This window comes from Manacus candei, unplaced genomic scaffold, assembly GCF_025592945.1.
Source record: "Manacus candei isolate 608988 ecotype Guabito, Panama unplaced genomic scaffold, ASM2559294v1 h1tg000050l, whole genome shotgun sequence".
Taxonomy (NCBI): domain Eukaryota; kingdom Metazoa; phylum Chordata; class Aves; order Passeriformes; family Pipridae; genus Manacus; species Manacus candei.
In genome coordinates this window covers 10,927,555-10,953,358 of record NW_026138098.1, presented here as the reverse complement: position 1 = coordinate 10,953,358, position 25,804 = coordinate 10,927,555, and the positions used below count along the sequence as shown (strand labels likewise).

General features: G+C 38.5%; 1 protein-coding gene across 3 annotated transcripts in view; it reads left to right on the top strand.

Moving 5' to 3' along the window:
- Nucleotides 1–25,804, top strand: part of ADD3 (adducin 3) — a 97,810-nt gene that overhangs the window by 27,776 nt on the left and 44,230 nt on the right. For 2 of the 3 annotated variants that reach the window (XM_051800455.1, XM_051800451.1), the window contains exon 2: nucleotides 5,929–5,974. The gene's annotated coding sequence lies outside the window, so the exon portion shown is untranslated. Of the gene's footprint in view, nucleotides 1–5,928; nucleotides 5,975–23,099; nucleotides 23,186–25,804 lie in introns of those variants that run through there. The other variant, XM_051800454.1, reaches the window with a different exon arrangement.

Genomic DNA, 25,804 nt, shown 5'->3' with positions numbered 1-25,804 from the left:
GTTCAGATGATTTCTGACAGTGCCATTTCCTATTGCTTGCACTGTATTTATGTGAAATTTAATAATGCAGTACTTTAAATACCTCACCTGAAACTAATTTTACAGTCTTCCTGAGAAAGTCGTTGAGGTAGCTACCAGACAGCAGCTCTATTCTGTACAACACCAAATTGTTGAGCATTGGGCTTTTATTAGTGGGATTTATCAGATGACAGAGGTAAAGTGAAATAACAAGTATTATCGTAAACTATAACCTATAAGATGAGTGTGAATTAGTACCTTCATTTTCACATGTATTTATTGCAGCCAGAAGACACAATTAAAGCTTTTCAGATATTCTTCAATAGCTTGGATTTTTGCCACCTTTCTAAAATCAGTCTCTGCTTCCTTATCAACACCAAAGCTTCCACTGATGGTAGTGCTAATTCAGCCTGAGTATGAATGTTACATAGACTTTGCCCAGTAGTTTCTTGTCATTCTGAACATGCATCTTGTTGCAGTGACTGTAGGAAAAAATAAAAATGAACTGGGCATTTTAATGAAAACTAGCAAATAATTTCTTGCATAGCTTGGTATTATTATGTTCTAATTATGGAAATCCATGATGTGTTCTACTGACTTTACCTTACTGCAGAGTTTGGGTAGTTCTCTATATCCTCACCAGTGAGATTAAATTGAAAAGCTTTTGGTACATGTTTTTTTTCTAGGACACTGACAGTAATAAAAATAAAAGATAGCTTTTGAGTAGTGTTCTAAATCTCAGCACGCTTTGGCACTAGTCAAGGTTGTGTAACACGCTTTGGTTATCTAGTCAAGATAACTGGAAAAATAATTTTTGCTCTACTATTATAATTAAACCAAGCTGCTTCTTTGCATGACTTATGCTTAGATCTTCAGAATCATCTAAAAAGGAGGGGGGAGTTAATGTGTTTGACTTCAAAAAGGTTGAATTCTCCGGAATCATGGATGTGCTGTGACAAAAGGTCAGCGTTCAAGAGTTCAGTGTGCATCTCCTATAGAAAGAAAAGATTAAGAGATGCAACAGTTAAAATTAAGCCTGGCTTGAAATTTTTAGCTTCCTGTTCAGTAACTTCTGGTAAATGGTTTTGTATGTGGAAATATTATGGGAGACTTGCAATCAGTGACTATTTTATTATTGATTATCTCAGAAGATTGAAGTACAGTATGGACATGTTTCTTCCTCCGTGGTGCCATTGGGACGAGTTTGTTGTCAGATACTTTTGACCCTTTTTGTCTACACATGGGACATCACAGCCATATCCCATTTTCCTTTTTGAAGAGCATGGAGGATTTTCCCATGTTCCCTCCTAAAAGGGGAAATCCAAAATTTGAAATCTTGTAATTGTAGGAATGGTTTCCTTGACTACAAGAGAAATAATCTCTCTGCCACGGATTGTAAACACTTCCACACAAGCAAAGTCTTTTTACATCTCTATCTCAAGTTAAGACATTTGTCTGTCTTTTCTACTATCCAAAATTCTTGACTTGTTTGGCAAACTAATTCCATAAAGCTGTGTCTTTCATGGACTTTGTTTTGTTTTTTTTTCTTTTGAAAACAATTTGGTGTCTTTGTAGCACATTTCAGTTTTGTTCTGTTTTTATGACTTCTCCTTGCTTTCCTTCAGTTTGAATGGAGAGAATTAAGTCCAGTTGTAGCTCTGATTATAATCTTGCCTTAATTGAGTTGCAAATTTGCAATGACAGATATTGGTCAGGGTGCTGATGTAGCACCTTTTGGCATTCCTGGTGCCCCCCTGGATTCTGACAATACTCTCTGTTTTTACATTTGCTTATGTTCATTTATTCTCCTTTTCCCTCTTCACAGCATGAAGCTCAGCACAGAGTGTAAATTGCTTTCTCTGCAATAGTGACTTGTTAATTAGCTGTCAAGAAAATTAAGTGCCTTTGTCACTCTGTCTTGCCTTTCCTTTGAAGTGTCTCTGATACTTTGTCTCCTCATGTAAGGTCTGAAGACCAGTAGATTGCGAGCACTAAGGGTGCCACTGCCTGAACATATACACAAACATTTCCAGCTTCCTTTGGAGGGATTCGCAGTGTCAGTTGGCATCGCTCAAATAATAATCCCAAATGGAGAAGGTGGCGTGGAAATCTATTCACTGGAATTACACAGAGGATAGTGTATAAGATACAAAGGGTGTACTACCAGTAGCATTGCTTTTGCTTTCACTAACCAAGTTGAGCACCAACCCACGTTTTTGTGCCAGTGCTTCTCCCTAGCCTCACCTGCCTTACTTACTGTCAGGGAGTGCTGCAGGAGTGAGTCTTGTTACTGATGTGCTGATTTGTGGTTGGGGCTAGAGATCTGTTTCTGGTTAAAAGGGATGTAACGTTATTTAGGGGAAATCTGACAAATAAATAGAAATTGCAGTAGAGAAATAAATTTTGTTTAGATAAAGATGCTAAATAATTAGACATAAGTTCTCTCTCTAAACATCAGGAGAAATATATTCTTGTTAAGTCTCAGGTGCTGAGTTAAAGATGTCTTGTGGCCCTGGTATGATAGTTCTGTATTCTATTATATCATCTGTTTTGTATGCTGAGTGCTGAGAGTGGAAAAGATGGAAACATGGTTAGCTTGTCAGTTGTTTCCAATGAACACATCTCTGTTTGGTGGAACTGTTTGCATTCCTGTGGCCAGTGGTATAAGGAAATACCATGTTATGAAAAATTCCCAATTGTTTCCTTAAGGGCTCTTAGAGTTGCACAATCTTTTGATGGTTTTGTTTGTTAAAAAGAAAAGAACTTAGTTGCTAGCCTTTCAGTTTGGAACTCAAAATTCTCTTAAATATTTACTAGAGCTTTGCTTTTATACTCAAGGTTTGGATTCAAACCAGAAGCGTATTTTCCTATTGCACACTGATCAGCCATTATAATATGAGTAGCTGAGGAAGATTATAATTTCATTCCAGGACATGTTTCTTTGGGATATCCCAACAGTTCCTGAACTATCTGTCATTATGATTACTCGTACTTTCTGGATGCAGCTCTAAAATGTTGCTTCTCTGACCGAGGGAGTGGTAACTCTCAAGTAACCCAGTGGCTTTTGCACTTTAATTCTCAAGAAGATAAATGGTATCTCTGACACACAAATTGTTTTGTCCTATAGGCTGAAACCCTCATGTAACATTTAATTTGTACTTGCATTTTCAATATCCTGTTAAGATTTGTGTAATATATCTGATTTCTGACATACACAGTTACTCAGATGTATTGTAAATTTTTTTGAAGCTACCCATGTTCAATATTTGTCTCGCTGCTGTCATATCTTGAGTTAACATCCATCTCTCTTCCTAATTTATCCGTCCAAGAATGTATTTCAGTTATTATTTTCCCTGATCTGAGAGCTGACTTTGAGTTTGTTCTTTAGTGTGTGACTGTTACTCCTTTCCAGATTTTCTTTTTCTAGTTCTTGATATGATCTGCATCCTTTGTTACTGATTGTATAATTTTATTTTGACCATAGAGTCATTTTGATGAAAAAAAGCTGAGAATACAGCCTAAACAAGCACAGTGAAGACAACTCCTGGCCAGTGCCTACGTCAAAGAGTTTCTTGCCCATACGCCAGGGGTGTGTAGAGCAGGGTGAAAAGATCCCAGTGGATTAAGCAGAGTGAATAAGGTCATGGTACCAAACAGCATAGTAGTTTCACAGTTGTCAAGTTTTTTTGTTGTTGTTTTAATAATGAGAATTTTGAATTGGAATGGGAGGAAGAGCTTGTGAAAGTGCATTGAGTGGTAATAGGGAGAAGGGTCGCAAAGAGGGAGAAGAAGAAAGGGATTGTAGCAAAGAGCTTGTGACAAAGGGCAGAAAAAAAACTTGCTCAAAAGCACATATATTTGGAGTGTCATGGTTCCTGGATTCAGCAGTTTCCCAGACTGCCTCCTTTTACTGGGAGCTGTAGGATCTCCAACTCCCCCAGTGCCCAGAGGTGGGGACACAGCTGAGCAAGATGCCCATGCTCCACTGGCCCCCATGGGAGTGTGAGCAGTGCTCTGCAGCTCTAGGGAGGCTAAAGCATGTCAAACACCATCAGATATGGGCATCTCTGTGCTCTAACAACCAGTACTATTAGACCTGAAGCTGGCAAAATTGGAAAGACTATCAAATTTTCATGTCTGAGAGTGGTCTACTGATGCCCTCTGGAAACAGTAGCTGCTAGCCTGCAAGACCGGGGTCTCTTCTTGCTGGTGACAGCTACGCTTAAAATAACATATCAGGAACTTGCATAAAAATAGCATTCCCTTATCTCTAGCAGTGTGAAGTAGATGAAAAATAAACTGTACTCATGCCAAGAATAAACAGTCACGTTAAAGTGTTTAAATTCCTGATGCTGTGGAGTACTCCTGCTTTAATGTGGCATTTTGATGCCAACACACTTCCTCTTCTTTCCCCAGTCACTGCTATCACTTTGTGTGCTCTGCCAGGGAGCATTGGCAGGACAGCAAAATAAGCAAATATGCCCAAGCCCCATGCAGAGCACCTGGAGAGAGACAGTTTTGTCCCCTAAATCTATATTCCTCTCAAGTCTAAAAGTAGGTGAAATTGTTTTGTGGCTGTTTACCTGTATTAATACTCTGTGTAAGTACATTGTTCATTCCTAAATGCAAACATGCTGAAAATAATGCCATACTATGGCAACATTTATTTTTCAAGTGAGCAAGAAATTGACTTTCTGTAACTGTATAATTCAGGGAAAATAGACAATTTGAGCACATGTGCACTAACATTTTAACTTCTCTTGGAAGCTTGTTTTTTGCTTTGGACAATCTTGTGGCAATAATCTCTTACGGTAATTTTGCATAATTCTACTTGCATTATTTTTGTGTACCCTGTTTTTTTTCAAAAGTTGGTTCTTTACTCCTGAAACTCATAGAGAACGTTGAATAACTGAGCTATTAGTGATGATGGGGAACAGGATAACCAACCTGCTGGAATGTTGAAACTGGTGAAGTATTTGTAGTATGATAGTAGAAAACCTAAGCAGTAATGTTTGAGGATACTACAATGAAGTCATGAAAGAGTAAAAAGGAAAAGCTGGGGACAGTTTGAAAGAGACTGTTACAACCTGATGAATAAAAATGGGTTAACAGGTTGGTGAAAAGTACCAGCCATGCCTGATGGTTGGCTGAGCTCGGTGTTTTCACAATGCATAAAATGTCTAATTTGCCATGTATAGATCTTAGAAAATGTAGCATATGTTTTGTATATATGTATGAAATCAAGGAGTCTGGCCCCTGTACCCCAGGAAATTCAACTGTTTTTCCTTGGTGGAACAGTTCAGGGAAAAGGGGAGGTGATGGAAATGATTTCTCAGGTTTGACTGAAGACAACTTGTACTCAAAGACTGAGAGGATGAAAGATGAAAGAAATAAACAATTACTATTTTATTTATTATTTTACTTTCATGTTAGAAGACAAAGGCAAGAGGAAGACCCATCACTGCTCAGTGGTGGGAAGGGGTCGGAGCAAGGCAGTTGTTTCCATATGAATTTGCACACCAGCCCTCAAAGAGGGGTATTGTGTCCCTGTCCCGGTTCCCCACCTGCCCCACAGCATAGTGACTGCTCTGAAGTTCAGTTCTTCTGCTGGGCTAGAAGAAGAATTGTGAATTGTGACTGTTACACTCTATTTTAAAAGTGAGGCTGGTAGTCTGGATTTTACTTTCTGGTTTGAACCTGGTAAATGGCAAGATTCCCAATGAGATGCTCTTAAATGAGATTTATGTATGTGAAAAATGCACTGTATGATAACAAAGTGTAATTCAATTAAAAAAATCTGAAAAGAGTTCAAGAAACTGAATGTTGCGTCAATACTTTAAGTGTACAGTATATTCCAGTAATATTCAAAAGCCTACCAGAAGTCAGTCATCTCTTTCTTCTGTTTTACAGGTCAACTACATTACTAGAAAGAAGGAGAGCTGTGGAAAAAATCAAGGTACCTAAAAAATTTTACTGTCTGAATTCTTGGCTGTGTTCTTGCTGATCATTTAGTGTAATGATTTTAAGGGGGGAGAGGGAACTGAATCGGAAATTGGCACTTTGAAAGTGGTTTTATTAGAAAGTACAGACAAAAAAACCTTTTACAATAATCTCATTAATGTTGCACAGAATACTTTCCTCATTGTGGGATGAAATTGTACCTCAGCTTTGGGGTGTGTGCAAGAGTCTGAACAGTACTGCATAATATTTACTCTAAATATGTAATGGAACTGCATATGCATAAGGATAACGACGTGTCCTGCTGGTTCCAGCTACAGTGAGGTGGATATTCCCTATTTGTACAGTGGGATGCATGGACTAGTAGTTGATAAGTATCATCGAAGCTTGCAGCTTTGACATTCTTCACAGTAGTTAGCAGACTTTGCACACCAGTTAGCTTTTATATGTACAGTTCCTAAAGATGCAAAAGGAGGAGTAAGAAAGTGGCAGAACCTGAGCAGCAGCCTGTATTTTACAAGTGAGGAACTGAGGATTTTTTAATACCTTTTTCAGACACTGCTATTATGTCTTACAAGTGTTCCTGTGGTATAGATAGCATATATTGTGTTGTGTTCTTCATTTTTATAATGATAGGCAGCAAGCATTCTTACAGTGCAGACTTTTAGGGATTTGGATGCCTAATCTCTTATCTGAAGTATTTTTTGTCTACCACTCTTGTCTGTAGCTCCTCAGGCCTAGATTAAAATAAGACAGTGTTATAACTTGCATTTTCATACCTGTTATGTAACTAAAAAGACTATATTAAAATAATCCTGTTGCTAGCACTTGGTTGTTTTTTTTTCTACTTGGAGAAACTTTCTTTCCTTTATTTGCTGTGAAATATTACCTGTGAAATGCTACATGTACCTTGCAAATGGAATGCTGTGAAGCAGAAGCAAGGAAGGAGTAAAAATATTACCGTTTCATTAAAATGTGAAGACAATGGCTTTGATTAATAAAAGCTGACTTTATACTTCTGAGCATTACAAATTGAGAGGTGCTGAGCTGCCTTCTTCCACTAAGAGTGCACTGAATTATTACTGTAAACTCTAGCACTTTCTGTCCTGTTAATGCTAAGTTTCCATATTTGTAGCTGTATAGGTTGCATGTGCCACACCTGCAAGAGCAGTTTGCTACAGATGAGAGTACAGTTTATATGGAATTAATTTCTCAAATTTCTACTATTAGTACAGATTTAGAGACTGGTTATATCAAACATTTGTCTTTGTGATTTAGGAAAAAAGTAACAGGTGTTTTTGTTTGGTGTCTTGAAGAGTGTGGGAACTGAAAAGAAAGGACAGAGGAACTTACAGTGCTGGTAAATATGAAATGTGTTCAGTTCTTGACCTGTTGGTGGGTAGTTATGCTTACATTGCAGGCGACACAGAACTACTCAGGTCTGTAATTTGGACGGAATTGAAAATACAGGAGAGAAATCCTGTCCAAGAGCAAACCCGGTGATATTGGCAGTGTTCATCCATAATGCCTTTCATTTCAAGAAACAGAGTAATTTCCTGGTCCTTTGACTTTTCCTTTAAGATCACTCAGATGATTGGTTCCACCTTTAAATTGAGGTCTTCTGTGATGCTTGGGGTATTTAAAATATAAGATGTTTTCCTGGGATCTTGGGAGAATGCTATACATGGAGTCCCAATGTGGCTGCATTCCCTGCAGTGCTGGACTGGCCTCCCCTGTAGGCTCCTGGTAAGATGAGAAGCTGGCATAAAGCATAAAAAGGAATTAATGTGTGGCTGGAAAAAAGATACAAGAGAGTCAGACATTTTATCTGGCGTCTCCAGTGCTGAAGGAGAGGTTTCTGTCTCTTTGCTCATTTTAGACAAGAGATTTTACTCTAGACGTTCCTTGCCCCTCACTGTGCAGAACCTGTCAGATCCTTTTCCTGACACTTTCTCCCCCGTCAGTCCCTCAGAAGGAGTTCAAAAGAGATTTTTCCCAATAGCAAAAGGAACCAGACATGGCCTTTCTTACTAACCCTGCATTTGAAGCATTGATAAGTAACATGTGGCTGGCTCCAAACTGCTGACTTTCCCAGCCATTTAAGAAAACACTGTTAGGAGTCCGGTTTTAAAAGAAACTATAGGATTGTTCTTCCTTCTTTGCAATTGCTCTTTTGTGCAATGTATCCCAAGAGTTTTGATTCTTTTCTGTCTGAAGCAGTCAGAATTCACTACTGTCTTTCTGATTAACACATATTGAAAAGAAATGTCAAATTTTTAAAGCTTTTCCATATGGGAAGGGTTTCTTTTTTCGTAATCTGTGTCACACTGTTTAAGCTGTAACTTTTTTTTCTTTAATGCCTTTGGATCATCATTGTTTGGAAGTGCCCTAGTAGAAAGAAAAATATTATTTTTAAAACTTGAGACTGAGTAAGAGGAGCCTGGAATTGAAATCTACTGTCTTGCATAATTGTTTAAACCTGCTACACAGTTTGGCAGAGGTACAAACCGAGAGGTCTTTTCCATAAAATGTGGTTGGGGCTTCGTCTTCAAAGACAGGGTATGCCTGAGGACAGCTTCTAGTCCTTTTAATAAGGATAGAGCTCACTTGAAAGGCAAGGCTGAAGATGAAGAAGAATGTGTAACCTGGGGGATTGATCTATTCAATAACAGCAATCTGGTGCATGCCATTATAATGATGGGAGAACATGGTAAAGCAATTGCCTTTTTCTTTCCTGCTTTATCTAAGGAACAGTCTAAAGTAAATAGTTCAAAAATACAGTAAGATTCAAGATTAATCTGAATATGTTTTTAAATCTATCACCTGAATTAATTTTTTTCTTTTAAAAATAATAATAAAACTCTCAAGCCCTCCTTGAAATACAGGGAGTGTGGCTGCATTACCCCATACCATTTAACCTGGTTAAATAAAACTCAGTGTTCTCTTGGCTCCTGGGCATCTGCACTTTAGCTTCTGCTGTCCCACATTGTTTATGTGAGGAAGTTCAGTCCTTGAACTATTAAAACATTCAAGGGACTTGTTGGGGCTGTTTTCTGAAACCATCTCGCAACACTCTTAAGATTCAGCAAGTTTATAAAGTTGATTTTTTTTTTCTAATACAGTTTTAATGCCTCTCTGTGATATGAAGCACGTTTCTGAGCCCCAGGTAGAATTACTCATTTTGCTAGAAATTGAGACTTTTAAAATCCCCTTACTCATAATACTGAGGAAGAGGTCGAAGTAGAGCAGAGCAGGACGGTTACCAAAGTATTTTTGCATGTTACCAATATAGAGTTGACCCAAACTTTTGTCTGTGCCCTACTAGAAGTGTCAGCCTGTATTGTCCCATTCCTCCCCCCTCCCATGCATGATAGAAGGGCATACCTGTTTTGCACACTGGATGTAGCAGCTCTGGTGAAGGTCATGTTCCTAATTAGTCTGCTGTACTTTTGAGAGGGGCTAAATGTTGTTTGTGAAACTATTTCAAGCAAGCCCTTGAGTGCTTTCCCCTCCCTACCCAGTGCATCTTTCAACATGTCCATCTCCATGTTCCTACCAGCCCTCACCCTCCCAATCCAGCAAGGAGGAATTGGGATGGACATTGGCTCAAAATCCCTTTAGGCACATTACTTCCTAGGTTTGAGCAAGGGAAACTGTTTAATAAGTGTTTACTTCTGGTTATACAGGAGTTTCATGCAAACATAGAGGAATTGTCTTCTCTGTCTTCTGTCAGCTCCTAGCCCTACGGAACCACACTTCAGCATCCTAGAGGCCTGGAATCCTCTGGCTTAATGTGGCTTCATTGTCCTTTCTGAGCCCCATTGCTAGAGTCAGCTTCTTAGCTTCTTATTTTGGTCAATTTTTTAATTGGGGCTGATTAAGTCCCCCAGGTGAGGCTCTTCAAATGTCAGTGTAGATAATCCTGTCTGCATGAATGATGAAGCAGAATATATGATACAAGTGTATTTATGCCTGAAATGCCTGTTTCCAGTAAATATTCATAAAAAGAAGTTGGTTTTGCAGTCTGATAACAAAACCAAAATTAAATGCAGAGTTGGGCTCATGCACATTTCATGAAATCATGTAATCTGATACCTCATTCCCCACAGTGAATCAGTTTGAAGCTTTTTTGTTCCTAGCATGGAAGCTTCAATGCATAAAAGTCTGAGTCTTTGACTTAATCTTCTCACTAAGTATTTGCAGTAGCAAACAGTAATATTGGTTCATACTGTACCTGCACTCTACATTTTTCTCCTACGGAGTGGAAAAAGATAACCATACCCATCATGAAGATGACTGTATTTTTCTGGAGTCCTGCATTTGTTGGACTTTTTCTTTCCTGTTGAGGTGAAGAAACTTTCTGGAACTCAGTTCCCGTTTGCTTGGCTGCTCTCAGCCTTGTCCAGTATGGATAATGGCTGTATCTCCTGACAGTATGGAGGCTGTATCTCTCCTACTTCTCCAGCTTTCCCTGCTGGTGGTAGTGCTCATGCTGAACTGAGCTGTTCACTGTGACCACTTGCATCAAAGCACTGCAGCTCTGCCCAGATACTCATAAACAAATGAAATACATTGTGGAATGATATATATTGTGCAATCTAAAGTAATCAAAGGGAATTAAAAAAAAGACAAAAGGAGATCCTATTCAACATTTCTACAGTTGTTGCCTTTCTCCTGGAAAAAAACAGTTGCTTTGTGTGTAGCTCCTATTCTTTGATACATGTGTGAAAGAGCTGGGGGATTGTTGATTGTGTTTTTAATTATTATTTTAAACACACCATAATTTTCAGTATAGATTGCTGTTACAAAATAGAACCTGGTTCTCTGTAACCTCAGCATCAAGCTGATGATTATCTTGTCTCAAAAGAGCCAAACCCAAAGTTTCTGTGGTATAATCAGACTAAGGTTGAGCACTTGCACTGCTTGTCTCACTGTGATAGAAAGCTGGAGTAGCTTAGTAGTTGAGCATGAGGAAGATTTATAATTAAAACAGAAAAACATCATCCTAGGATACTTTCAGAATTGCTGCTCCTGCTATGATCCATAGCAGTGAGGAAAGCTTATTCAAATTCCTGCAGCCTTTTAAAACATGAATAGGGTGCTTGAAGCTCCTGCTCCCTCAGGCATACTGCTAATCCTTGAGTTTGTACAGAATTTCTGTAGCTGTGACTTCTGGTGTGGATTGAGGAAAGAGACATTCGGGCTTTCCCAGACAGCATAGTTTTTGAAGGTGTTATTTTAATAATGTTAAAATCCTAAATCGTTGGTGCTGCTTTATTTTTTATTCTTTTCTCACTGTTTTGGGGGGTTGTTTGTTTGTTTGTTTTATTTCCCACGAGTGCCTGAAATGGGTTGAAGAGTGTTGGATTGGTCTTTGCCATTTTCTTTTTCCAATGCCTCTCTCATGGAAACAGTTTGCTGGCAGCAAAGTTTCTATATCTCATTCCCTGTCAAATTCCTCAGTCCGTGTGATAAAGGAGTTTCATGAGAGGCAGGAAGAGGAGGAGGACAGCATTCATGTAAAGTCTCTAATTACAGCAGGGGCAGAGGAGCTTGGTGGGCACCTCCAGGAGGAGAATTGTAAGGGAGTGTTGCTGAGCATGGGAGAGAAGCACTGGAGCTCTGGGGTTCACCAAACAAAAAATTGTCCTTTTTCAGGTGATGCTAGCAGACTGTTAAAAGTTAGTAATACAGATTGTGTTACCAACCCCAATTAATTATGAATTAATGAAGAACAGCTCTGCAGAGAGGGGTTGATGTAATTATTTGGTTGATTGTGACATGGTAATCAGATTTTTAGATCTTCATATGTGATGCTGGAATTCAAGCTGAAAATAATATTCAAAATTGCAGACTGGCATATTTTAAATGATTCAGCTTCTCACTACAAAAGAACAGATCTAGCTTAAAATTAAATATTTTTTTCCAAAAGGTAAACTCATTCTGTTTTGCTAACATTATAACTATTAATGAAGTGGGTTTAAATGTGTCATCCTATCTCTATCTCATTGTACCTAATTTTTTTAATTGCTCCTTATCTTAGGAATAAGTCTGTCCCTGATGGCTTAAAAATGTTGAATCTTTGTGAGCATAAAAAAAATGTGGATAGATGTGTATTAGCTCATCACTGTGTCTTTACCATGGAGATTGTTGGATTTCATCTGGTTTGACTTTATTCATAAGCTGAGTAGAGTGAATGAGGAATGTGTGTTTAAAAATTTAATTTTTTTCTGAAGTGGTTATAAGACTTAAAACTCTCCCACTCAATAATGATTTAATACTTGCAACAACAGCCTGTGTTTTTAGGATTTCCCCCCCCTTCACTCATTGAACTATATTCAGAAATTACAACGTCCTTAGCAAATATTGATATTTAGAAAGTCAGTTTAATAAACATATAGCTTTTTGTTTCCCCTCTGCTGAAGCTGGATTTACTTAACAGTTCAGTTGTAGTACCATGAAGATTTTCTCTGTCTGCTCGTGACCTGTGACTCTTCATAGAGAAGACTCTGTTAAATGTGGAACTAGTTTTAAGATTCAGCTTTGTTGTGTACCTTGCTGGGCCAGGTTAAAACAGTGTCAGCCGAGTTCTTTGCAGCTGATACTCCTCTTAATTCTGCTCCTTCTGAAGGGCTTATACTGTTAACTGGGACTTGCCAACACTCCAGTCTCTGCTGGTTATCAGCATGGAGTGCCAGGAAGTGTGATTTGTGTTGTGTCATCTTTAGGCTGAGGAGAGACTTGGTTGAGGGGGAGGGGGTAAAACAATCACTAACAAAGCATGGAAGTATGATTTCTTTGTGAGCTGCATTCAGGAACTGTTTACCAGTGGTCAGCAGTTGCTGTTATTGCCCGGTGTCTACCCCTTAATGTAGAGATATGGAGGGTTTCATGTCAAGTGGTTCAGTTGGAAGCTTGTCTATACAAGTAATTGGAGTAACCTGTAATTCTCTTAATTTTAAATTCAATTTATTCACATTTTTCAGATTAACAGTAGTGCAGCTACACAAATCAGTAAGTGAACTGCTGAATTAGATGTCTTTATTCTCCACAGCAATAGACCATTTATACTGGACATAGATTGTAACTTTAGATTGAGTTAATTCTTCTAATAAGCTAAAGCAGTCAAGCCCCCAAATATTACAATTTAACAGCAGCAGAACAAGCCTCTTTGCATTCTGTTTGCAGTCTTTGAATGTGTGTACCTTGAAAAAAAAAGTTACAAAACACGTGGTGTTATGAAACATTGTAACTCACAAGAACCCCAGTCCTGGTTGTAATACATTGAACAAGTCACCCTGATGTTCGGAGCAGCAACCTGCTCCCATGGAGGTACAGGAGGAGGTAATTCTGTGGGTGTTTCCAAAGGCTGCTGATACCTCTCTCAAGCTTGTAGAAGTCAGTGACTTCAGAAAGCATCACTGTTGCTTTAGATGCATTGGGAACTGGGATCTGGAATAGCAAAGCTGTTCTTACCTGGCTCCCAATAGTATATTTGTATGATTAAAGTTCACTGGTCACATCTGAACTGGTGCACTGAACCCTGCAATTCTCCTGCCAGCCTTTGCTAGTCATAAAAATGAGAATGCTTGTTATAAGGAAGTTGAAGATTGGAAGTAGTAAAGTGTCTCTTTAAAGACTGAATTAGAAGTTGGATAAAATGTATACCCATCTATCAAAGACTTCAAACTTTTTGTTGTTACTGCTTTTTATTTTTAAGAGGTAAGGAGGGTTTCAAAGCAGATTTTAGGACTCTCTTAGCAACGAGGAACCATCTTTCTAAAGCTGAAGTTTCCTCTGAAGAAAATAGAAAGGGGGAAAAAAAAGCCTCTCACAAATTAAATTTTAAAGTATAATAAGTCTGTCCAAAAGATATTCTGAGAAACAATTTGCTAAAGATACCAGAGCCTACAATAAATCATTTAAATTGAATCATTTCAAGTACATCAGAAATGGACATCCTGCCAGACAGACTGGAGAGCTGGTAGATGCCTGAAGTGTAAAAGAAATACATGATGAAGATAAGCCACAGAAAAAAAGCTAAATATTTTTTACCCAAATTGACTTCCCTGAGAGATTTTAGTGCAGGAACTTCACTTCGTAGGTGATATTTTGAGAATTGGTCTCAAATTGAAATGTTGGTATAAAAGACTCTTAGAACATTAAAAAAAATGTAGCAAATTGCCAGGAGTAGATAACATTTGTTCAAGAGATCTTATAGTAACTGCCTGTGACAACACTGATCTGGCAACTGTGATCTGTTACTTAAGGCGGCTGCGAGATCAGAGGCAGGAAAATAGGTGAACGCAATTTCAATATATTAAAAGCATTCCAGAAATAGTCAGGGTACCACAGACCAGCAGGTCTGTACAGGCAAGTTGGGGTGTTTCATTAGGAACAAAGACCACAGAATTGGTAAACACGTGGGCATATACAGTTTATCTCATTATTTGAGGGAAATATTTGTGCGCTTCAAATAGATGACCTTTAGCCTCAGGGTGGGACATGCAGTTATTTAGCTCTCTTCTTTCTCCTCATCTCCAGCTTGTGGAATTGAACTTGCTGTTGGTGTCAAATGCAAAAAAACCCACTAATTTGTTCTATAATCATATAACTTTGTGAAAAAGATACTTACTTAACAGCCAGAAACAGTATACTATACCACAGTGTAACTTTGTGTTAAATTAGATGTATGTCAATAAATAACTGGATAATAAATAAATATTAATAATAATAATAAATACAAATAATAAATATTTAGTAGGAAATGATGGACTGAAATTAACTGTCTGGCATCAAGCACACTAAATGACCTGTATGTAGTCAAAATCTATGACTGCCGACATACGTTAATTTAGATGTGAATGTTTATTTAATTTTGGTCAAGTTCTGTCCACAGGATTTAAATGAAACTTAGTTTGTGGTGGAGGAGATGTGGACATTACCTAGTTTGCTATGAAATCTACCAAGTCTGAATTTTATCCTGTCTTCATGCATGGTTGGCACACGTGACACTGGATGTGCGTGACTCTTTTTTTTTTACGTTGCTGATAACACACACTTCTTGGTAAGAAGATACGAAATAAATAAGGTAAGGTGTCATCTTGCCATCAGATTCTGGGCTTCAGGAAAAAAAGATTCTTTGGACTAATAGTGGTTTCAAGCTGTTCTATGGGTACAGCCTCTGTATGGTGTCTAACTTTGCATGTAGACTGAATACAGGGGTTTTTTTCTCCTACTTATCATCCTAAGCAAAAAGAACTTGCATTTCACCAACTGTGTAGAAAGTTGCTGATGACCTGTGGATATTTGAAAAGCTAAGTAACTGTGGGGGAAGGACCTCACCTTAATACTGATTTTTGTGAAACGTTTAATACCTTGTGATGATGAAATAGCTTTAAAGGGAAACAGATTTACTAGACCAGCCAAAAGGCCTTCACCTGCAGCTGTACATCAGCTGGTATATCAACTATGTATCAGTTTTGTACCAAAGAATTACAAAATGAGTGGAGATTACTAGAAAGGTCAGGTTACTTCCATGGAAATATTTTCTTTGACCAAATCTGTTCTTCAGTCTTTGGGAATATACAGATAAATTTACACTATTCTCTTTAAAGCATAAAACACCAAGTTTGCACCATTGTTAGTTTGCACATGTTGTGTCATATGGAAGAAAGCATATGTTTGTAGGTGGGTACTGATAAGCTTGTATGATTTAGAAAAGTATTCAAAAATCCTTTCATCATCACTGTAACTTAGTGTTGCATGTTTGCCATGAACCATGCTAATTAAGCCCCAGATCATCTACTGTCATATGAGGACAGGAGCTTAAATTAGCTTTTACCAAACACATTTTGGTGTAGTACATCCAATACATTTCACTGCAATAAACTTTTTATTGCCATGAGTATAGCAAGGTGCTTAGAGTGGGCTAATGAATGCAAGGGGTTTATTGTTGCTTTGACCCAACTTTCACCATGATTTCCAGTATAAAGGAGTACTTTGTTTATTTACACGTCATGCTAACATGAAATGAAAAGACTCTAGTACCATGTTGATGTCCAGAAATGTGAGTTGTCTAATGCATTTTCTAACTTTTTGGCTCATTTTTCTTTCTTAACAGCAATAATAAAATACAGAAGACAGTCTTTGAGATGTACATTAGTTTCAAGCACTTAGTGAGAGTGGGAGAGAGCATTATTATTGAATTAAAAATCTCTTATGGAACTTGTTAAACACTATTTTCTGTTAAGCTTGTTTGCTTTGTTAACCCCATGGATGAACATTTTCCTAATCAAGTACATTTGTATTTTGATCACAAACCCAATAAAATTTGTCTGCTACATTTCCCCCCTTCCTCGTTCCTTCACTTTTTCTCCTTCATTATCCCCTAGATGTTGACATTTTATTTCTTTTTTTCACTTAATGATTGTTATGTTAGCAGCTCCTGCACTTGGTATTCCAAAAGCTTGTTTGTGCCTGGTGACAGTTTCTCACAGCATATTTTAGTCTACACTCACACTGTTGCCAGATCTTGGTATTTACTTGGCACCATGAGGTTCTCATTTTATACTGTGTTGTATCCCAGTGCCACGAATTAGTCTGTAACATGTGTTGTTGACTTGGGCAATGTAAAATACTCCTTTGCCTCTGATTAGTGGGATGCATAGAAAACTGTACTACACATCCTGCATGTGAATTTTAAGAATTTAAAGAGTAGGCTCTTGTTTTTAAATCTGCCATTTTTCATTTTTTTTCCCCTTGGTTATTAACGTAGTTAAGTGATCTCTTCGAACACATTTCCTCCATCTTGCATGTGGCTTGTTACTGTTTTAGAGCAGCACGTGTCTTGCATGACTTGAGGTGTCTGCAATATGGATGTCTACCTGTGGATTGTGTGCCTCCATTGGAATCACTGTAAGCCTGTGGTGCAAGCAATGAAGTCTAGAATATTGTGCACCTCATCCTAAAGAGAGAGCTTAATTAGACAGTGAATTCAAATGTTATGTAATTATCTAAAGTTAGGAGAAAAAAACGCACTTCAGGACCTAATGGATTCACAAATATAAATGTTGAACAGGAAGGTGTTAAGTTTCAGTAGTTTGTACATAATATGGATGATAAATGAAAACTGTTACTTTAGGACTTAGGAATTTTCCTTTCAGACTGGGAACTTTCAGACATTGAGCAACTTTGTTCCTGATTCAGATTTTGGAGAGACAAAAGCATAAGTCATCCCAAGTGACTCACAAATTATTTAACCATAAAGTATGAACTCCTCTTGCAAGTTCAGATGGCACTGTTTATCCTTAACCATTATGTAATATAAGCATTTCTAGGCATTTCAGGGATTATTCTAACATATGTGATATGTGTTCATGTTCAGCATAAGTTAAGCAACTTCCTTTTGTTGTGGCTGGATGTGAAAACTAGGGACTTTCTAAACCCCTTTTGCATTCTTTTAGTGTGAAATTCTTTGCTGTGTAGCAAATCTGAGAAGTGTGTGCCGCTTAAACTCACATGGAAGTAGCAGTGAGGTGTTATTTTGGAATATAAGTGGTAAACAGGCTTGGAGCCCTCTCTGCATCCGAATTTCAGCCTTAGTCACTGAAATTTATCTGTAGCTTGAAGTGTCATGCCTAAATTTAAATGGTAAATCCTTAAGAGCAGAATAATCGTGGTATTTATTTCTGGGACACATCTTCCATGCTTTTAAGCAAAACATAGATCCTGGATAGATTTGCTGCACAAGAAAGAGTTTTACTCTGGAGAAGTAGCAAACAGAGAAGAGACTAGTCAGCAAAGAGTTGAGTTTAGTTAACAGTTGGCATGTGTACACTTGTGTGATTTCTGTTTGTACTGCTCAGCTGAGTTTTACTGATGCAGTGAAATGTACTGTTACCACTTTTAACATCTATCAGTATTTTCACAGTCTTCTATCAAAATATTGCTGAAAACAGCTTGAGAAGAAATTTTGAAATTAATAACTAATACCCATTCTAATAATTATGGGTGGGGTGAGAGTAATTTCTGAACTATGTAGTTTTTTTAAGGCATTGACAGCACTGTCACCATTCCCTACTTTATTGAAATATCTTCCATTTTGAAGTAGGTCTAATAAAGCCTTTAATCCTTCTTTTAGTTTAAAAACCTCTCTATGTCCTGCTGTTTAAGGATAATTTTTGCCTTGTGTTGTCCAGTATTTAGGATAAGTAATATAATACTTTGTATTGCAGCACTTCATGTGAAAAGAATTAACAGTCTTGGAGAAGTGGCCTATGTACCTTGAAGGTCTTGGTGTTGCTCAGTGTGATGTGATTGGTCGATCAACTGCAGAAACTTTCTGTGCATATTTCTAGTATATGAGGAAGTCTGATTTTACTGTGGCAGACAATAAGCAATGTAAGAAATCATCCCCCAATGGATTTGCTCAGTGTTAAGCAGATAAAAGTGAAATTGTGGGAAGAGTGGTGAGTACTGTTCTTGCTTTCAAGGAGCAGTGGAACTGTTCATGCAACAATATAGTGAGATTGCTTGCAGTCAAAATTGTGCTATGCTTCTGATTTAACAAAATTGTGCTATGCTTCTGATTTAACAAAATTGTGCTGCTTCTGTTTACCCGTTATTGAGTCACTGGTTCCAAGGGAGAAAAAAAGACATGGTATTTTAAGCCATTTGTACAAATTCATACTTTCCAGTCAACCATAGGATTTAGATTTACTTTACTTGGGAAACTGTAAATTACTGAAAGTCCTCTGCTTTTGTATTTTCTGAGTGATAACACTGCCTGCTTGTATAGCTATTGTGGAGATGATACCAATCTTCCAGAAGCAGAGCTCTACATTGTAGAGATTCTTTTTAAAAAAGGTAACGTTTAAATACTTCATCAATCTTGTTTGACAGAAGGATGTTGCTCTCACATTTTTTTCATTACTGTGTGGACACAATATCACAGTCCTGTTCTGTAGAATATTTTTCTTTCTACACACTGGGATGCAAACTTGTAGTTTGAGCAGACTCGGTTTATTCAGCAAAACACACAAGCTGATATTTCAGTCTGCCTCTTTGTAAAGGGATTAGCTCTGACAGTTACTTCTTACCTCAGGTACTGGAATTGAAAGTGGCCGAGTGAAGATGTTTTCTAATAGTGCAGTTTGAGATGATTGAGTGGTCCAGCCAATGAAAAGGTGACCTGCTGCTACTAAAGATCAAAGAAGTCAAAGGAGCTCTTTTTAACTGGTGGTGTTGGGACTGAAGAAAAAAGCACCAGTAATATATATTAGAAGAGTCTTGCTGTGTGTGGCTTTACCCAGCAAAAAGGAATCCATATGGATAGTTTGGGATTTTTAAATGGGGGTTGGCTTGGGTAAAGGGAGGGAAAAAAAACGTTATTTTTGTTGTTTTAAATATATTATAGGAAAAAACGACCTGTTTGTGTAACCTGGTGAGTTTATTTAAGTGGGATGAAATTTCCAGGTGCTCAGCACGGTGGGGTTTGTTGATGTTACTGATAGCATCCTCTTTTTATATGCTCTATGCCTTTCCTGAAATCCCAAGTGTGGCATGGGGTGATTTCATTCATAAGAAAGAAAGGGCTGAAATCTGCCTTAAGTTCTGGAGCTTCAGGAGTGCAATAATTACCAATAAGTAGTAATTACTTACCAAAAAGTCTTATTCCAGCATGGATGAAGCCATGTCTCTATAGCAACTTTGTTGGGAAAGCACGATCCCAAATAAAAGTGACAGCTTTTGTAAAGTGCCCCCAAATCTACCTGACATCAGCCAGTGTAAAACCACCTTGGCAGAGCTGATGTAGATATGGGGGTTTCTGAGGCCATCCCACCCTGTCTCTACCAGTGTGACAGTCGTGTCCATCCTGTAAGCTGAGCCTGGCTTTGCTGGCAGCTCCTCGTCCTCCCCCTCTGCCACCCTCTACCCCAGATAACTTTATCCTCATATCACAGATACTCAGCGCTCCAGTCTGGATTTCATTTCTTCTTCCTCAGCTCCGTGTGATCTCTCGCACATTCCTGACGCGTTACCAACAGCCCACGGCTCTGAAAGTGCCGGATCAGCTTTCAGTGGCAAGAGCTCGGAGGGGAAGAAGGCTGGTTCCTCCATGAGCAAACAGCTGGGCAGTTGTGGATGGAATTAATTGCTGATATACACTGGCCGTGTTTTTCTTCTCTTGTCATTTCCTTTGCAGCTGTGAAAGGCAAGTTTTTTAGGCTTTGAAAACAGCGCAGACCTTCTCAGTGGTAGTGATGTAACAGCACTGAAATATATATGCAGATTAGGATTTGCATACAAAATAAAACTGTAACAACCAGCAGTGTTGACCTTGATATTCAAATTCTAAGTGCACCTTCCATTTCTGACTTTGGATTTCTAGCTTGAAAAAAAATTCTGTTTGGGGAGGTTTGTATTTCTGAACGCAATAGTCATTGTTTTCTGAAAATAGGAGTCTGAAGTTGAGTGCTGAAAGCAAGCTGTTAAGAAAATGGTTGTCTTCCATCTACAGTCTTGGAGCTATTATACAAAATGGACTGAGGCTGCTTTAGCCAAGTGTGGAACAGTCAAGTTGCTGAAAGTCATGTTCCAGGCCAGCAGTTATGGGAAATTTATCACAGGGTTGGAAAATACATATGTTATCAACAGGGCTGCCTGTCTGCCTCGAGGCTTCACCCAGCCCATAACAATGCAAAAACAAACCGCCCATCACAAATCAAAAACTGCTGTCAAAAGTAGGTTCTGAGCACTAATGCTGTCAGAAGCTGCAGCTTGTTGGATTTAGTTGTAAAATGAGTGGAAAAATGTGTGGTACCTATTGTTGGAGATAATATTTTGTGAGCTTCCACCCTGTAAGTCCCACAGATATTTTTTGCCTTGTTTATTAAACTGTTTTAATGTGCTTTTGTTTTACAGAATTGTTAGGCCTCCCCTTCCAGCAGGCTTATGCTGCCATGCAGTTTACTCAGGGGAAGATCTATAAGCTCTTTTGCCAAAATAATTACAACTCTCTTAGGTATTTCACTAGTACACAGTATTTACACGATGTATATTTATAAATAGTCTTATACACAGAATGGATTCTTTAAACAAATGCTAGAAAAAGGTTTTGTTGTTTTAAGGCCTGGTCCTAATAACTAAATAAATGAAGTTGTACAAATATGCTGAAAATGTCCTCACCAGCTTGTGTTGTGCAGTGCCTTGTTACCACAAGACGAGTATTTCAAAGGTCCCACTGAAACCAGGGCCATTATTTGTGGTAAATACTGTGCAGGGTGAGGAAGGGTTGACAGACCAAAATCTTAATAAATAAATAAAAATTACACAACTCTTGAAAGGAGCCAGACTTTCAGTCACAGCACCCACATCAGCCAAACTCTTGCAGAGACTGCTGCAGAGATCTGTGGGACTGTACTTGCAGCCAGGACAAAGTAGTGCATCCTATTTTTTCAGCCTTCCATGCAAGGGATATCCGCTGCGACCTTGCGTCTGTCACAGCTAATAGCACACCAGGGGACACCAAACCAAGTCTGGCTCACGTGGAATGCAGGAAGTTCAGCTGTAGCAATTCAATTGTAAATCTGAACCAGAGAGTCAGTATATCTGAATCGTGGCTGTTACTTCAAAGAATGAAGACTTCCCCTTTGAAAGCCTTCTAGTTTTTATAGCTGTATAAAAGCTCACTGTTACGTAAGTCGTATGATATATGTATGCATATATGTCTGTATTTATATGTTTTGATAAAACATATATGTGTTATATGTATTGATAAATATGCATGTATCATAGGCACCCTGTCCCGTATCTGTCATATAAAGTACTTTTTTGGCAGGTAACAAACAGAAGTTATGGAAACAATTAAAATTCCTGTGCAATGCTGGAATACTTATTTGTTTGGAAGAGTGGGTGGGTGTTATAGGGAGGGGAAAAAAGGCAGATATGTACTTCAAAACCAAAACGTAAAAGCATTCTGGAGTGGTTTTGCCAGAAGGTCTTTTTGTCTATTTGTGTTTTGACAGAAAGATCTGAGTATCAGGAATACTGTTCTGGGGTTTGTACTCTGGTGTATCTTATTAGTAAATATTTAAGAAATTATAGAGCTGCAGTTGCTTTTATGGCCAGTAACCAACTGTGTTCATTTCAAAGCACTAAACAGTGTATGAGAACAGTGCTCTTAACTACCCTGCATTGCAAGAAGTTGTTAAAATTTAGAAACTGGTTGTTCTCTGCTCTGCCTTCGCTTTAATCCAGTGCCTGTCTGACTGAGAGATTAAGAGAGACAAAAAACCCAGCCAGTTTTAAGGAACTCATATAGTAGCAGGGCAATTTAATTTCATCCAGCAGTGAATATCTTGATCCAGAGTCTGCACTGTGCTTTCTTCTGGGTTACGTGACAGGTTGGTGGCATGATTTGCTTTGCAAACCTGTAAATGAGTTCATGTTTGTGAATCTTTCAGCTGTGGTTTCTTCCTCCACCCTTTTCTCATGAATAAACTTGAAAAATATTTAGGACAAGATTTCTCTGGACTCACCACATCTGATGATATCTTTTTCAACTGTGGTCTTTGTATATGTGTACTTCTAAAACAATTGGGAGGTGTGGTGCAATGTGCTTCCTTGGAGGGAGGAAAGATTACTGATCTGTTAGTAAAGATTACTAATTCTGTGAGAAGAGTCAACCACAGAAAATGCTGAAACTAGCATTGCAGCTGGGAGGAGTCTGTGGCTTTGGTTCTAAACTCCCTTTGGGTTTTGCCAGTGACTTGGAGCAGAGAAGTGTTTGGTCAGTTATGGTGAAACACCAAAAAGATTTTAATCTTCTTGACAACTACATATAGCAATATAGTAATAAGTTCAGTGTCCTAATCAACCACCTGACTTGCTACATGAAGAAACTGAATGCAATTAATAAATATTTCAGATTGTTCTGTATGTGACTTACAAGTGGTATTTGACTAATGAAATACAGGATCTGGCAGTACTAAAGCTCGAGACATCGTTGAGCGAACTTTGTATAAGAGTGGGTTCATTCAATAAAAAATAAAAGGAGCATTTAAAGAGCCTTTTATTCCTGTCATAAAGATGCTTTGTGCTATTGCAGTTGTGTATTTGACAGAAGGGTTGGGGATGGATGCTGCAGAAAATTGTCTTGTATTTTGAGACCTGCGTGATTTCTGTCTTCAGGGTCATGACATGGCTGGTGAGTTATGATTTCTGTGTTCTAATGAAGTTTTCCGCTGTACTTAGTGTCTATGTATCCATAAATCAGTTACTCCTTTAACATTGGTTGTTCTGCATATTATGGGGTGGTTTGGGTTGTGTGTTTTGTTTTGTGGGGTTTTTTTAAGGGAATGTTATCTGATTTTGCTTCTTCTTAAGTCTAGAACAGCAGCCTCATTAGGACTGGGCTCAGAGTTTTGAGTATATGTTGGCAGCTAAATTGTGCACAACCACATGGGGCACAGGGCTGATTCTGCTGTGGTGCAGTACCGTGGTTGCTGTAGTGACCTTTGAGGTTTTAATTTTAAGTCTGTGAAATAAAATAAATCAAATGTGTTTGGTTTTGTTTTGTGGTTGAGTTTGGCTTTGGGGTTTTTTTTGTTGTTGTTGGTTTTGTTTTTGTTTTTTTTAAAGCTGAGTACAAATAGGTATCTTGATTTAGTTTGTAAGATACATTTTAACACATGGTTCTAGAACACAGCACATAGTGGTCACACAGTTACACCAGTTGTTGCACTGTAGTTTTTCATTTCTGCTTATTGTGTCAAAGTAGTTCAACTTATGTAAGTATGGGTGATTAACAGCAGACTAGATATTCTCCTGTATAAGTTGTTGCAGTGTGATAGATAATGGAGAGGTCTGTTCTCATTTAAAGATATAGCAGAGTGCATAAGGCAGCCTTCATTAATGTATACTGTAATAGCATTGAATGTCTTGGATTATGTCAGAGAGATTCTTATGATAAACATGACCAACAATTTTTAAATTGTCCATAAAATTTAATTTTCTAAGGTCCAAAACTACCCCACTCCCACCTTCCCCTCCAAAAAAACCCCCCCAAAAAAACCCCAACAAAACAAGGCAAAACACTCAAGTACTTTTAAAATACATAAACTTATAAACTTGAACTGGGGAGAAAAGATGAAGAAAAAGCTTCTAACTTTCAGTAGATTAATCATACTTTCAACATCTGGAATTAAGGTTTTTCTTAAACACACTTTTGAGATACGTAGCATTAATCCCAAAGCTTTGTGAGGGTGTGCAGAGCTTAGCCTAGGAGGCAGATACTCAGTTCTGGCATTAGTTTTTTTGCATTGTTTCCACATTCTGGCACTCCATTTCCTCGCCTCACTGAGCACTGAAAGGGACATAAATTGACATAACTAGAATTTTGTGACTGGGGCAAGGGAAGCAGCCTGAAAGATAAACTTTAACCTGTCATCCTGTCAAAAAATTTGCATTGTTACAGAAGTAAGAATTTATATACCATGGAGTCAAGAATAGTATGTAGGGACAATGTATTAAGATAAAGAAAGTGCATATCTGAAGTTGTTTTTTTCATCCTAAAAATAGAATCTAAACTTCCCACTACCTGATGTGCTGTTGCATTAAAAAAATTTGGTTTTCCATTTTCTTGGTATAAAAAGTTTTGAGTATTTTCGCTGGCGTAAAGCAAGGAATTCCTAACTGTGGTAAAAGTTGAACAGCTTAATGGGAAAGTAATGAAAGAATTTGTCCTGTCAGTGTAGTTTTGGGACTGCTGACTTCTCTTAGCAGTCTATACTGTCTTCAGCATGCCACAGTTCAGTTATGCAACCTTGGGAAATTTCTCTCCCACTGAATGCTCTCTTCCTTTATTAAGGCTAATGGGAGTCATGTGTTCATGTCAGTGGGAAAGCAGAGCCTTACAAATCTTTCTGGTAGATTTGGTGGAAACAGAGCTCACGTTCGTTATTGCTGTGTTCTGGGCAGTTGGATGTCTCATTAGTGGGACGTTAATGATGTTCAGTGAACTTCGTTACTGGACAAGAGGATGTGGTGAAAATATAAAATAAGTGACTTCTCAATCTTATAACTTGCTATGTTATTGGATTAATTTCTGCCTGTTGTGCCCTTTCTCTCATCCCAGCGCTTAAACATTGCTACCTGTAATGTGGTGGATATGATGCTGGAGGTGCTTCAGCCCCACTGTCATAGTCTCTCTGCCCTGAGCCTGTGCTGTGGCTCCCCTCTCCTTGGAAATTTGCTGCAACTCAGTAGCAACCATTAGATTTTCAATTCTTCTGCAATTTAAGGCAGGGAGCAGATCATAAACATCCATCAGGTAGGAGCCAGATTTTAGGCATGAGAATGTCAGTGTAGTACCTCTATAGTGAGAGCCATGTGCGGAGGGAGCAAACGTAGGTTTGCACAGATCCGCGGGAAGGGCCTGCGGGCGATGATAGCGAGAGCCACACCACTGCTTCCCTGAGCAGATGTTCCTGCAAACACCTCCTGCTAACAAAAACAAACCCACCATCTCCCACCAAGTCGCAGGACAGACTGGCCCTGATGTGAGGCCGAGCCCTTGGCCGACAGTGGGAATTTGCTTATCCTCAGAAAACGCTGCCTCTCGTTTTATCTCGCCGAGGCAAAGGCAGAACAATAGGTTATTAGAGCATTGGAACAACACAGGCTTTGAGTGACCCCCGTGTTACTGTGTTGGGCAGGCGAGGCTAAAAGAGGAGAGATTGGCTGCCCTCAGAGTTAATTTGGCAGCCAGTGTGTGGAGGCCTGGTCTGGTGGTGGGTGTGAGGTGAGGGTGACCATGAGAGAGCAC